The following is a 13,211-nucleotide window of genomic DNA, read 5'->3' on the forward strand; positions in this document are numbered from 1 at the left end:
TTGCTCTGATAGAGAGGTAAATTTCCTTGCTGACTTCATCTCGTTCTCTACCTAATTGTTGTAAGAGCCTTGTTGGTTGGCTCAAGAACTATGTTGGACAAATGTGCCTTGTTTTTTGTTTTTTGTTTTTTTGGAAATTTTGCTTTAAAAAAAAAAAGGCTTCTTTTTTTAAAAAAATAATTTTGAATGTGTGTGTGTGTGTGTGTGTGTGTGTGTGTGTGTGTGTGTGTGTGTGTGTGTGTGTGTGTGTGTGTGTGTGTGTGTGTGTGTGTGTGTGTGTGTGTGTGTGTGTGTGTGTGTTTTGGAATATAAGAAATGCTCGTACAAATAACATGAAAATCCTAACACAATAATTATGAATTGCAATTATGAGATTTATAATTATCACAAACAAGTTTAATTAGCAATTTAGTTTCTATGAACCTACTTGAATGTTGGTGTTGGATAACACGTGCAATTGGTACCAATTTCGCATGCCAATGCTCTGGAACATTGAATGCGGGTCTTAATGGATTAGACTTTACAATAGTAAATTAAAGGCTCCTCGTAATAGAAGATTGTTACTCTGAAAAAACTCACATCACCCCTTTAACACATATTGTACTAAACTAAAGTTAAATGTAGGTTTGAATGTTCAACTTGTAACTCCTTAAATGCCTATAATAACAATAGTTGTAGCAGAAATTATGGTAGGAGAAATGACGCCAAACTTAGTAAGCTCCCTTGATATAAATCACAACAAATATTGAGATAGTTTGGTATACCTCCACACTAAACTTATTAATTAGAATTGTAAAACTAAATCTCAGAAAAGAAGACACAATTCACTAGTATATTCACTAGCTCAAGTGGTGAAACTCTTAAAGATTTCTCAAATTTCAGAACATGTAAATACAAGAGGATGGTTGTTTTGCAATGGGAATTCCTTTTTTATAATAGAAGAAAGTGTGACTTCTTCCATACACCAAACACCATAGAGCTTCATTGACACAATTTTTACTGATGAAGCTTCAACTCAAACCCTTAAATTAGAACTATGAAATAATAAAGTTATTTGTTGAGCTAGGCTTAATTAATAACTTGTAATATGTACCTCATTAAATAAACCCAATCAATCATTGAAGGAGCCAAGTCATCAGGTGTTTCAACTACACTACTAAAAATAGAAACTATGCCAGTTTAAACTTACTATAAATAGCAAGTCACTCCACTAAGACCCTCAAAACATAGTGTAATCTCATGAGGATCGCAATGATAAACTCGCATCACCAAGCTAATACAACCTACTAAATTCTTAGTTCAACTCTTCCTAATGGAAGACAATATGTAGGGATGCAACATCAAGTACGCCATATCTCCCACCTAAAAGAACGAGCAGTCCTCCTCTCATCACCACACTTCTTTTGTTGTTTTGTGTGCCCTCTAAATGTTATCTCTCAGAGTCCTTATGACATATTGATTGTCCTATAATAACTCTCTAGCACTAGGTACCTGTTGTCGTTGAATAGCAAATCCATGAAGCCGAGGGGATCATACACGTACAAGGCTCTAAAAGGGGACATCTAAATAGAGATGTGGTGAGTGGAATTATAAAAATGTTGACATAAATATATTCACTTTAGTCAATCTCATTATTATGTCGATACATAATTATATATATAGCCCTCCACCCTTTTATTAACAATTTGAGGTTGACCATTAGTCTAAGGATGGTAACTAGTGCTCAGAGTCAACTCTATCCCACACAAGTTGAACAAACCCTACCAAAAGCAATTCATAAAATGGTTATCCCAGTCATTTATAATACTCTGGGGTAAATCGTGCAATCTGGAAATATCCTAGTGGGATAACTCAACAATCTGTATAGTTGAAAATGTAATAGTGTTGGGAAAGAAGTGTGCATATTTGGTGAGGCAATCCACCACTACCTAGTTATAGTCTCTATCTTAGGCTTTTAGCAAGCCCACAATAAAATCCATATATAAATATTTACACTTGCTCTCAGGAATGGGAAGTGGTTGCAACAACGTGGCTGGATAGGTAATGCTCATATTTGTTCTACTAACAAATAAAGCACTCTTTGACATACTATTGCACATCTAACGTCAAGCCCTTCCAATGGAAGCTCTCTTGAATATTTCTATAGTTCTTAAAGAACCCAAGATGTCCAACCAATGGAGAATCATGAAAGGCCCACAATATAATTTGTCGCACACTATCATGGGACCAAATAAATCATCCCCTTGTAAATGATCAACTCATTTGCATGGGTATATCTATTGTCATGAATATTGTCATTGATAATACCAGTTGCCCACTGATCCTTAACATACTCTAAAATGACAAAGTGTCTCCAATCCTCAAATATCTTTGTAATCACACTCAAGTGGGGTCTCTGCGAGAGCATGTCAGCAATTACAGTATGTGTACCCTGAATTAAGAAATGTCAAAGTCATATGATTGAAGTTTACCGACTCACTTTTGTTACCTCTCATTAAGATCTTATTGTCTAAGGAAATGATTCAAGCTATTATGATGTGTTTTGATGTAGAATTTTATACCAAGTGAGACCTAAATTTGGCCAATGTATGCATAATGGATACAATCTCCTTATCATAAAAATTGAATGATCTCTTAGGACCCTTGAGCTTCCTTCCTCAAATGCAATGGGATGGTGATCTTGGGAAAGAATGACACTAATTCCCTTACCTAAGGCATCTCTCAAATGGCCTCAAAATGTCTAGAAATGCTAATACTGGGCATGATGTCATAAATTTCTTAAACTGCTCAAAGCACTCTTGTGCCTAAGTACTTCACTCAAATTCATCCTTATGGGGAATATCAGTAAGGGCGCTACATGACAAGAGAATCCTACTACAAATTTGTAGTGGTATGCACACAACCCAATGAAACCTCTAAGTTGTGTTAGGTTCTCTATTGTAGGTCAATTCAATATATTACATACCTTATCAGGATCCATGCGAGCTCTATCTCCACTAATAATATGCACAAGATAGAGCAACTATATCATGCCTAATGTGCATTTGGACTCCTTGGCACACAGGAAGACCTATAAAGAATGTTCATTACTATAACCAAGTATGATATGTGATCATCCCATGTCTTACTATAAACAAGTATATCATCAAAAATACTATAAAAAATCTCTACATCTGACTATGGACGACTCTATTCAATATGGATTCAAATGTAGTTAGCGTATTAATCAAACCACTTGCATGACTAAGAACTCAAAGTGACCATAGCGACATTCAAATATTGTCTTCTCCACATCTTGTTAGCATAATTGTCAAAAAGACTAAGGAACAAGACCAGTAGAGCTTGTCAATGTGACCAATTATGATCTAGTTGTCATTAATTTCAAAGATCAAGACAAAGTATCAACCAATGCAAGGTTGTGATTAGTGAGGTAGAGTGAACACATGAGTATAACTCCTATCTAAATATGTGACTAGGAAATATGGCAAGGACATGATAGGTGAAGAGAATCATGAGGTAAATCCTACTTATATAACTTCAGGCTAAGTATGTAAGCACACAAAGTAACTAGTCAAGATGATGTGATTGGTGATCGTGAAGATAGGTTGGAACCAAGTTAGTTGGATAGAGTATAGGGGTAAGATACATGTGGCTGACACGTCAAAAAGTAGGTGGATCATACCTAAGATCGCAATTAATGAAGTTGGTATTGTCACATCAAGAAGAAACAAAATAATACAAATTTGAATTATTTCCAATAGAGCAAGCTATCAAAATCATAGAGTATCTGTGACTTTTGTTCATACAAGGTACATCTCGTAAGAATGATGTGAGACTGTGATAGGAGTAAAAGCTAGACATTGGAAGGAGAATTTAAATTTTGAATTCTTCGATTAGGATTTTTATAAAATAAAGAGAAGATCGTATAAAAGACTTTCATTTTGAAAGAACAACTTAGATTATAGATTGAAAAGCAAAAAAGCTAGAGAGTTGACCTAACTATAATCTCAAGAAGAGCAAGGTAAAGTATAAGGGTCAAGAGTATAGTGTAAATAGAAACTATGTTGAAGAGAGTTGGTGAACCAAAAAATATGGTGACAAAGCATGTTGAAGCTACCAAATTTGAGCTCCAAAGTGATTGTTCTAATTTTTAAAGCCAAGGAAGAAGTGGAGTAAATTATAGACAGGTCCAAGAGCATAAAAGTGATCTACATTAACCTAAGTAAAGTAGTTATTTTGTATAGGTCAATCTTACTATTGTTCTCTTACCATTGTAAAAAAAACTCTCATCGAGGGTGAACTTTGACAAGTTCTCTATATTAAATATCTTAATAGAGTGGCATTTCATATTATATTTTAAGTCCTTTAACTAGGTTGCTCTTAACTAGTCAAATATTCAAACTGTTTTATATCAAATTTCTTGACTGGGTGACACTTAACAATGTCATTATAATATTTTGATAGAGACAAGCTCAAGTGACCAAGTGTACTTTGGAAGGGTGAGAACTTTGTGAAGATTGTCTCGCACACCATGGTTTTCACCCTATTTAGGTTTCCACAAGATAAATATTTGTGTTATATAATGCTACTTGTGTGTTAATTTTTTTGTTTAATTTTGATCGGTTAAGTTTAGTCATAGATTTTAGCATATTGGTGTAAGGTAAGATTTGTAAAGGTCTAAATTTTATATATATATATATATATATATATATATATATATATATATATATATATATATATATATATATATATATTGATTCACCCCTCTCTTAGTATATTCATCAATGAACATACCAACAATTGGTATCAAATCCTAGTCCTCTGAAAGCTAAAGTTTAATAACTCAGGGAAAAGGATCAAAATGATGAATAGAGAAAACTCAGGGAAAACTATGTCCTATGGTGTGGGAAGATGAAGTTGCATCTTATAACACTAGGCGATGCATACTAGAAGCATGTTAAAATCAAGTACGTCTAGCTTGCACCACCACTCGATGAAAATCAAACAAAAGAGAAGGACGTTCATATTGCTAACGTGGAGGTATTAATAAGTATGCTTTCATATGTTGAGTAAATTTATGTAGAAGACCTTGAGACTACTTATGAAATTTGGTAGAAGGTCAAAACTTTCTATGGAGGAGATAAGCACATCTAGAAGGCAAAGGTCAATAGCCTAAGAGGAAAATATGATGACATGAGGATGTAGGAAGGAGATAACATCGAGAAATATAGAAAGAGAATAAAGGGCATGGTGACTAGCATAAGAGATGTTGGAGGCATACTGGAAGAAGACAATGTAGTGAGAAAAATACTAAGGACTCTGCAAACTCACTATGTCATAAAGATCTCATTCATTCAAGAACTAAGATCATTGGAGAAAGGTGATGTATCTCTTAATGCCTTGATATGAAAGTTGATGACATTCAAGCTAAGTACCTTGACAATACTCAACCCAATAGTGAAGTTGCATTCAAAGATTAAAGTTACACCTAGTGCACCCAAAAGGGGAAAGGAAGTGGAAAGAACCTCTATATACAAAAAGTGCCTTGAAGGTCTCTTCATTGAGGAAGCTTAGCAAGAAGAGTTGGAGGCTTTGTTTGCAAAATGACTACCTAAAGGTAAGGGGAAGTACAAAAGTAAACCCCCTTTCAAATGTTTTAACTATAGTAAGATAGCTCATATAGTTGTGAGAGGTCTTGAGCCCATTGCGAAGGAAAATAGCAAGAGATGGAAAATATTCAAAGGAAAATATAAGAAGCATTGCTACATTATTGAAGAAGGGGTGACTAATTAGGAGTGAACCTATTTTGATGAGGAAGAAGAGATAACATTCATTGTTATAAAAGGAAGAATAGGTGGAGAGAGCCCTAATATCAAGCACCAACCACAATAAAAATTGGATCATAAATACTGGTTTTTTTTATCACATGATTAATGATAGAAGCAAGTTCCATGAAGTGGAAGAGTATAATAGAGGAATGGTAAGATTCGATAATGACTCCATGTGTATGGTAATAGGTAAGGGTACCACACCCTCAAATGATTCCACTGACTATGAAGATGTTTATCTAGTGGAAGGCCTAAAATATAACCTTTTAAGTGTATCTGAACTGAACAATAAAGGTTATAGGTACAAGTTTAACAAAGGGTCCAACAAGATGCTTAACAAGGTAGGTAAACTGCTAGCTACAAGTAAATAAAACATAGGTGATCTATTTTACCTCAATAGTTTTATAAATAATTATTTAGTAGCTAAGTTTGAGAATAGTTGGTTATGGAATAGAAGGTCATGCCATGTAAATTTTGATAGCATTATTAAGGTAAGAAGGAAGAAATGTGTAACATGATTGCCTTCGATCACTAAACCTGACAATGTCATGTGTAAAGATTGTCAACTTAGGAAGTTGGCTAGTTCTAGTTTATCTAGTAAGTCATTTTATTCAAAATAAATATTAGAATTAGTGCACTCTAACTTATGCGGTCCTGTGAGGAATAAGAGTGTATTTGGTGATACTTATTTCATGTTATTCATAGATGATTTTTCTAGGATGATGTGGATAATCTATTTGAAGGAAAAGTCATAAGCTTTTCACATATTCAAGGTTTTCAAAGCCAAATTAGAAAGGGAGACTAGTAATGTAGTGAAGTGCTCAAGATCTGAATGAGGAGGTGAGTTCACCTTACAAGAGTTTGATAGCTACTACAAGGAATACATGATCAAGAGGTAGATGTTAGCCCCTAGGACACCACAACATAAAGGTGTTGCACAAAGAATAAGTTGGACAATCATAGACTATGTTAGGACATATTAATGATTCATAATAATGCACACAAGTCTACTAGAGAGAAGTTGTGAGCACAACCATGTACACCTTGAAATATGATACAAGTGAAGAAGGGCACAAACAGAACACCTTATGAGCTATGGTTTGGATACTTACCCTCGACGAGTTATTTCATTAAAAAAGAAGCAAGTGTTACATGTAAAGAGACATGTAGCAAGGAAAGTTTGAACCCAAAAGTGATGAAGGTACATTTTTGGGATACTCTATAAAGAGCAAGGCTTATTGGTGTTTGAATACTTGAACAAGATATTAATAATATACCAAATGGATATTTTTTTTGGCACTTTGATATGTTTTTGATGTTGTATTTATGATAGGTTTGTAATTGATGTCAACATATACATGTTTGGCTATGTGATAGACATGGTTTTTGTACATCGCAGTAACACATTTGATCAATGAGGTTTGGACATGGAAAGTTATGCTATGAAGGATTATATTCATATTTAGGGATATGTTTAAGTGTTTCATCTATGTTTGTGCATGTCATATAAAGAATTGGATCAATTTTAATTGATTTAGTGAAGATTGGTTGCAGGCAAGTATGCAAGAAACAAGTTACTTGTAAATTGGTAGTATCTGACAAGTGAGATGAAATGAACTCAGGTGACATTAGATCATGGTTGAAGAAATGTTTATGACGATATGTTCATGTTAGCATATGCTAGAGATTATTATGTTAGCATGTACTAGAGAAGTGTTACGTGTGATATGTTCACTAGCATTCGACTGTTGTATTGGATTTATTTTGGAAGTTGTAAAGTGTATTGTAGAGTATGGAACTTAATTATAATATCTTAATGTGTTCCTATATTACTCATTGTACATTGGGAAATCCATCACATGACGAATCAATTATTTTTTAGGACAAGGTATAGGGGAAAGGTTGTTTCCTTGGTTGTATGTATCACATTGTATTATATTGTTGTAGATGTGGTCAAAGGATATGAATATAATAAGAGAGAGATAGAGGATAATGTTGATATTGTCTTGAGAACTTCAACGGAACTATATTAGCAAAGAGGTTATTGTATTGGTCAATTCACCACTTGGATGTGTTATCCTAAAGATCTATTTTGTAACAATATTGAAGCAATTTGGACTATGGATTTAGTTGTCTTAATTATTGCCCCTAAAAGGTGTAGAATCTTTTAATAGTGATTCAAAGTCTCTTAAAAAGGACTAAATATACCAATTGCATCAAAATTCACTCCTAATAGGGTTATATCCTCTTAGGAGGAACTTTTATATTAGTGCATCATATTGTGAGTTCCATCTCCACTAGAGTTTTCCCTTTGATCAAGGGTTTCCCTAGTTAACAAATAATCGTGCCATTGAGTATGTTCCATTTCATGTCATTAGTCATATGTATTATTGGTTACTAGAGTTGGATTAGATAAGTTAAGTTTAATTTTGATTAATCATACATTAATTCACCCCCCTCCCTCTCTTAGTTGTATTGGCAGAGTTTACTTTATAACAATTGGTATAAGATCTTCAAGTCCTTGATCGGGAAGCTTTATAGATTAAGGAGATCCATGAAATTTAGGAAGGAAAGTATGAAGTTTTATGGAGAGAACTATGATAGTTGGATGGATAAAATGAAGACTCACTTGCTATGGACGTGAATTGATTATTGGATGATCACAAAGGATAGGAAGACATATAAGGAAGAGAAAGATATAATCTTCTTGCTCTCATGAGGAAAGGGTAGTATTTATGTAAAATATATATACTAAGGAATAATTGGTCTTCGAACTATGAGAATGAGATTTTTTTGAGGTAAATAGTCTACATCTTTCTCGTGACATTTGGACAAGGCTAGAAGCACTTTATGAAGGAGATGTACATGTAAAGAGTTATAGATTGCAAAATTGTAAAACTATGCTAGAAAGTGCAAAGATGTATGATTATGAATCAATTAGGGATTTTTCTTAAAAAATCACCAAGATGAGATATGATACGAAATTTTGAGATCTTTAATTCATGCTTATGAGAATAAATTGTTAGCTATTGAAGAAATTATACCAGTCATTCCAAACTTTATTAGAGAAACACTAATTGGAGAGTTGCAAGCACATGAATCTAGATTGAAACAACTTTAACTAGGTCTAATATTGCTTTAATAGATAGTGTTCAAAACAATAAAAGAGTACTAACCAAAAGTGTGATTATTCTAAAGCAACAAATATAAGTAATGAAGAAAAGAAGATTGATGAAGCCCTTTCACTAATTGTAAAGAGGGAATCTAAATGTAAGAAATATTTTTTCTTGTTGGCATTGCAAACAAGAGCTCTATAGAGCTAGAGTCTCACCTTATGTTAAAACTAAATCAAGATAATTTATTAAGAAATGAGTTTCTACTTAGTACATTCCATAGCTAAAATGGCAAAGTGATACATTAAAAATTGTACCATGAAAAAGGTTAAGTTATTGTTAAAATAATTATTAAAAATATATAATTATAAAAATCTAAATATTCTTGATATTTCACATAACTATATGTTCATTTAGTTACAATTGCATAAATCTATAAAATATTTTAAAATGTATAAATATAAATATATAAAAAATATAGATATAAATATGTATAAATATTTTTAAACTTTGATTATTAAAAAATAAATAATTAAATATTTTTTTTTTAAATATTAAAATTCTATTCAATTATTTATTGTTTGCATATTTCTTATTACTATTATTTAAAATCAAATTGTCCAACATTATAAAATCATAACTTTCAAGAAGATTATTAAAAAACATTAGAAATCTACAAAGATTTTTTTAGTTTTACTTATTTCTTATTGGTTGTATAATACATTTTTTGAGTCTTTGAATGGAAAATTAAAAAACCACTAGAAAAAATATGAATAGCCAATGACAAAAGAGATATATTTAAAAAAAATAAAAATAGAACCAGGCATTACAATTGTGGCTTAATATTATCGAGTGCAAGAAAATAAATAGTAAGAATTGGAAGTGAAAACATAAGTCTCCACCTATATAGGCGGGACTAATAATTTGGTCATTTTTAATATCAATGTCCTAAGAGAGAAAAGAAAGTTAAACCTAGAAATCCCTAAAAGTCAAAAATTCCAAAGGATTTTTTTAATGTTAATGATGATGATGATGAGTTTGATTTCAAAGAGATAAGATTTCTAGATAGTGATTATGGAGATGACATAGGATTTTTTTATATAAAGGAAGAATGTCATAGTTAAGAGGGTAAAGAACAAGTATCTCATGTGGAAAAGAAAAAGTTTGATTGGATCATAGATAGTGGATGCTCACATCATATGACAAGTGATGGTGGTTGAATTTAATAATGATGAAGGTAAATTAGTAAGAGTGGGAAATAATTTTAGGATCTATAACACTTGATGAAAGAACTAACATTGAGAAGGTCTATTTTTTGATAGACCTTTTGAGTGTTGGACAACTAGTTGACAAGGGATATCTCTTTCAATTCATTAAGAAGATTTGTGCAATCAAAGACAAGAATGGTAAACTAAATGGAAGATGTACACAAACTATAGGTAATGTATTTTAATTGAATCCTATTGGGATAAGTTGCTTGATTGTTAAAATTGATCATGGTTGGTTGTGGCATAAGAGATTTTGTCATATAAACTTTGATAACATTGTGAAGATTAGTAACATTAATGCAATAAGAGATTTATCAAGTATTATGAAACCTTCTAGCATGGTTTTCAAGGAATTTGTGATGGTTAAATAGTAGAAGAATTAATTTCTAAAAAAGTTATTCACTACATCAAAGAAATTAGAGATTGATCATAAAGATTTGCGTGAACCTACAAGAACTAGAGCATTACACGGTGAGAGGATTAACAATAAAGTGTTTGAGATCTAATAGAGGAGGAAAATTTTTATCAAGTCAATTCAGTAATTTTTTGTAAATATAGTGGAATCAAAAACAACTTTCATCTCCTAAAACACCACAACTGAACAGCACAACAAAAATAAGGAATGGATCAGTATGTGAAGTAGCTAGAGAAATCATGCTTGAAGGAAATGTGGCATATACCTATTGGCAAGAAGTAGTTACTATAATAGTACGTACTATGAATAGAGTCCAAATTAGAAAAGGTACTGGTAAGAGACCCTGTGAACTTTGGTTTGGGAAACACCTAGTATGAAATATTTTAGAATCTTTGGAAGAAAATGTTACATCAAAAGAGAAGATGGCATAGGAAAGATTGATACTATAAGTTATGAGGGTATATTTATTAGTTATTCATTGAAGAGAAAAGCATACAAATGTCACAGTTAGAGATTGAGAATAATAGTTCAAAATGCAAATGTTAGAGTTTATAAGAAATTTAGGGTACAAGATAAAATACTTGATTAAATGATTATGATGATGAAGCAAACACAAGTAAAAGCCCTAAAAATTAGAATGTAGAACAAGAACTATTTTATGAGATAGATAACAAATTGTGTAGGTAAAAGTTTGTAAACCTAGAGATGAACCTAAACAAGATCCTAGAGAAGAGCAAAGGACACCAGAACATAGGACAAAAAAATATATTGCAAGAAATACATTTGAAGCACAAACAAAGGAAGAATGACAAAGAATGAGGAAAATGAATAAATTTTTTGATCTCACAAGTTGAACCTATGACTATAGACGAGGCATATAAAGATGAATATTGGATGAAGGTTATGTGAGAAGAACTTGATCAAATAGAAAAGAACAAGACTTGAGAATTGGTCCCTAGACACAAAGATAAGAATGTTATTGGCTTAAAGTGGGTATTTAGGAACAAGACGAAGTAGTAAGAAATAAAACATGATTGGTTTTGTTGTCACAAAAGTTTGCACCCTTGTCCAAAGTTTTTACCTAAGGACAACCTTGTGAAACATGGAAACAACCTCCAAGCTGTGGGACTTAAACTGCGACGTTGAGTCTCCGAAGAAGGTTGGCTTCCTTTACTATTAGGGTGCACCTAACTACACTTGGAGAGGAAAAGGGAGAAGGAGTGCGTGAAGTCAAATCTACTTACTCTAACCTAAGGGGTGATGCACCAAAATAGAGTGTTTGAACCAATCTCCGTCCATACGTGCACACTTGAACTATGATGACATCAAATTTATATAGATCCAAACTCATTTTAATCAATCACATACAGATCAAAAAACCCAAATAAATGACACAAGGAAGATGAGATTCACTTATATACCATTCATAGGTTAAAGAGATACAATCATGCAAGATAGCAAATATCCACAATACACTAATGAGAGGCAAATAGGTCTTGCACATTACATCAATGGCTCAAGGAGATAAGGCAGAATGCCATATAGTTCAAAGGCAAAGGGGATTTATAGTAGCATGCTCGAGCAATGCTAGAGAAATAGAGAGGGTCCGACCTTAAAAAAAATTCAAAAACTATCTTTATAGCTCAGGTATAACTGAGATATTTTTTTTCCTAAACCAAACTCAACCACTACCATTTAAGATTGCAGAGAAAAATCATATAGATTTGGAGAAAATTTGATCTTGGCATAGATTCAAATGTAAGAAAATTAAATATTTCACACAAAACAGAGCCCTAAGAAGATAGAAACGATGTCATTAATCATTCTGACCTGGTAGATGGATAAAACTAGAGGTGGTGGAGTGTTTTTCTTCATTGTTTCTAATCTTGCATTCATTTGAGAGTGGTTTGAATCGATCATGAAGATCAGATCATGCAAGAAACTATTCATCCCTGGCTTCTAGCTTTACAAATCAATGAGGTCAACAGGCCAACTAAGTCCTACAAGCAAGATGAGCCACGTGGGCCAGTAGTCTTTTATCTTTCTACCACCTTGCAAGGTCTTCACGGGTTTGACCATCTGAACCAACTAACTATGCCACCTCCTTAACTTAACCTTTGACGGTTTATAATATTATCAGTTCTAACTGCGATGTCAACCTAGCTGCATTTGCCTTACTAGGCCTACCAAGGCACATGGTGAATCCTTGCTATGTCACTATAGCTAAAGGTCGAGCAACTTCCCATAGTGACATAACGAGAGGTGTTGATCTTCCTTCATCTAACGGCCCCAAAAAATCATCAATCCTGATGGTGTACCAACCAATAGAAACATGATCCTTTGCCAACATGTCTGACACTTCATCCACATCACACTGCAACCCACAAAAGAGAATGGCCCACCATACCACATCAACTCATCGCTTTGTTGTTATGAATAAATATCGAGCAACTTCCTATAGTGACAAAGTGACCACCCTTGATCTATTCGCATCAGATGGTAGGAGGTAGAAACTGAGAACATGTGGGTCAACCTTTTGAAAATTGTCATTACTTTCAACCAACCAAAAGCCTTCCGTATGCCAACT

This window comes from Cupressus sempervirens, chromosome 3 (genome assembly GCF_028749045.1).
Source record: "Cupressus sempervirens isolate cs-2001-9-10 chromosome 3, ASM2874904v1, whole genome shotgun sequence".
NCBI classification, from domain to species: Eukaryota; Viridiplantae; Streptophyta; class Pinopsida; order Cupressales; family Cupressaceae; genus Cupressus; species Cupressus sempervirens.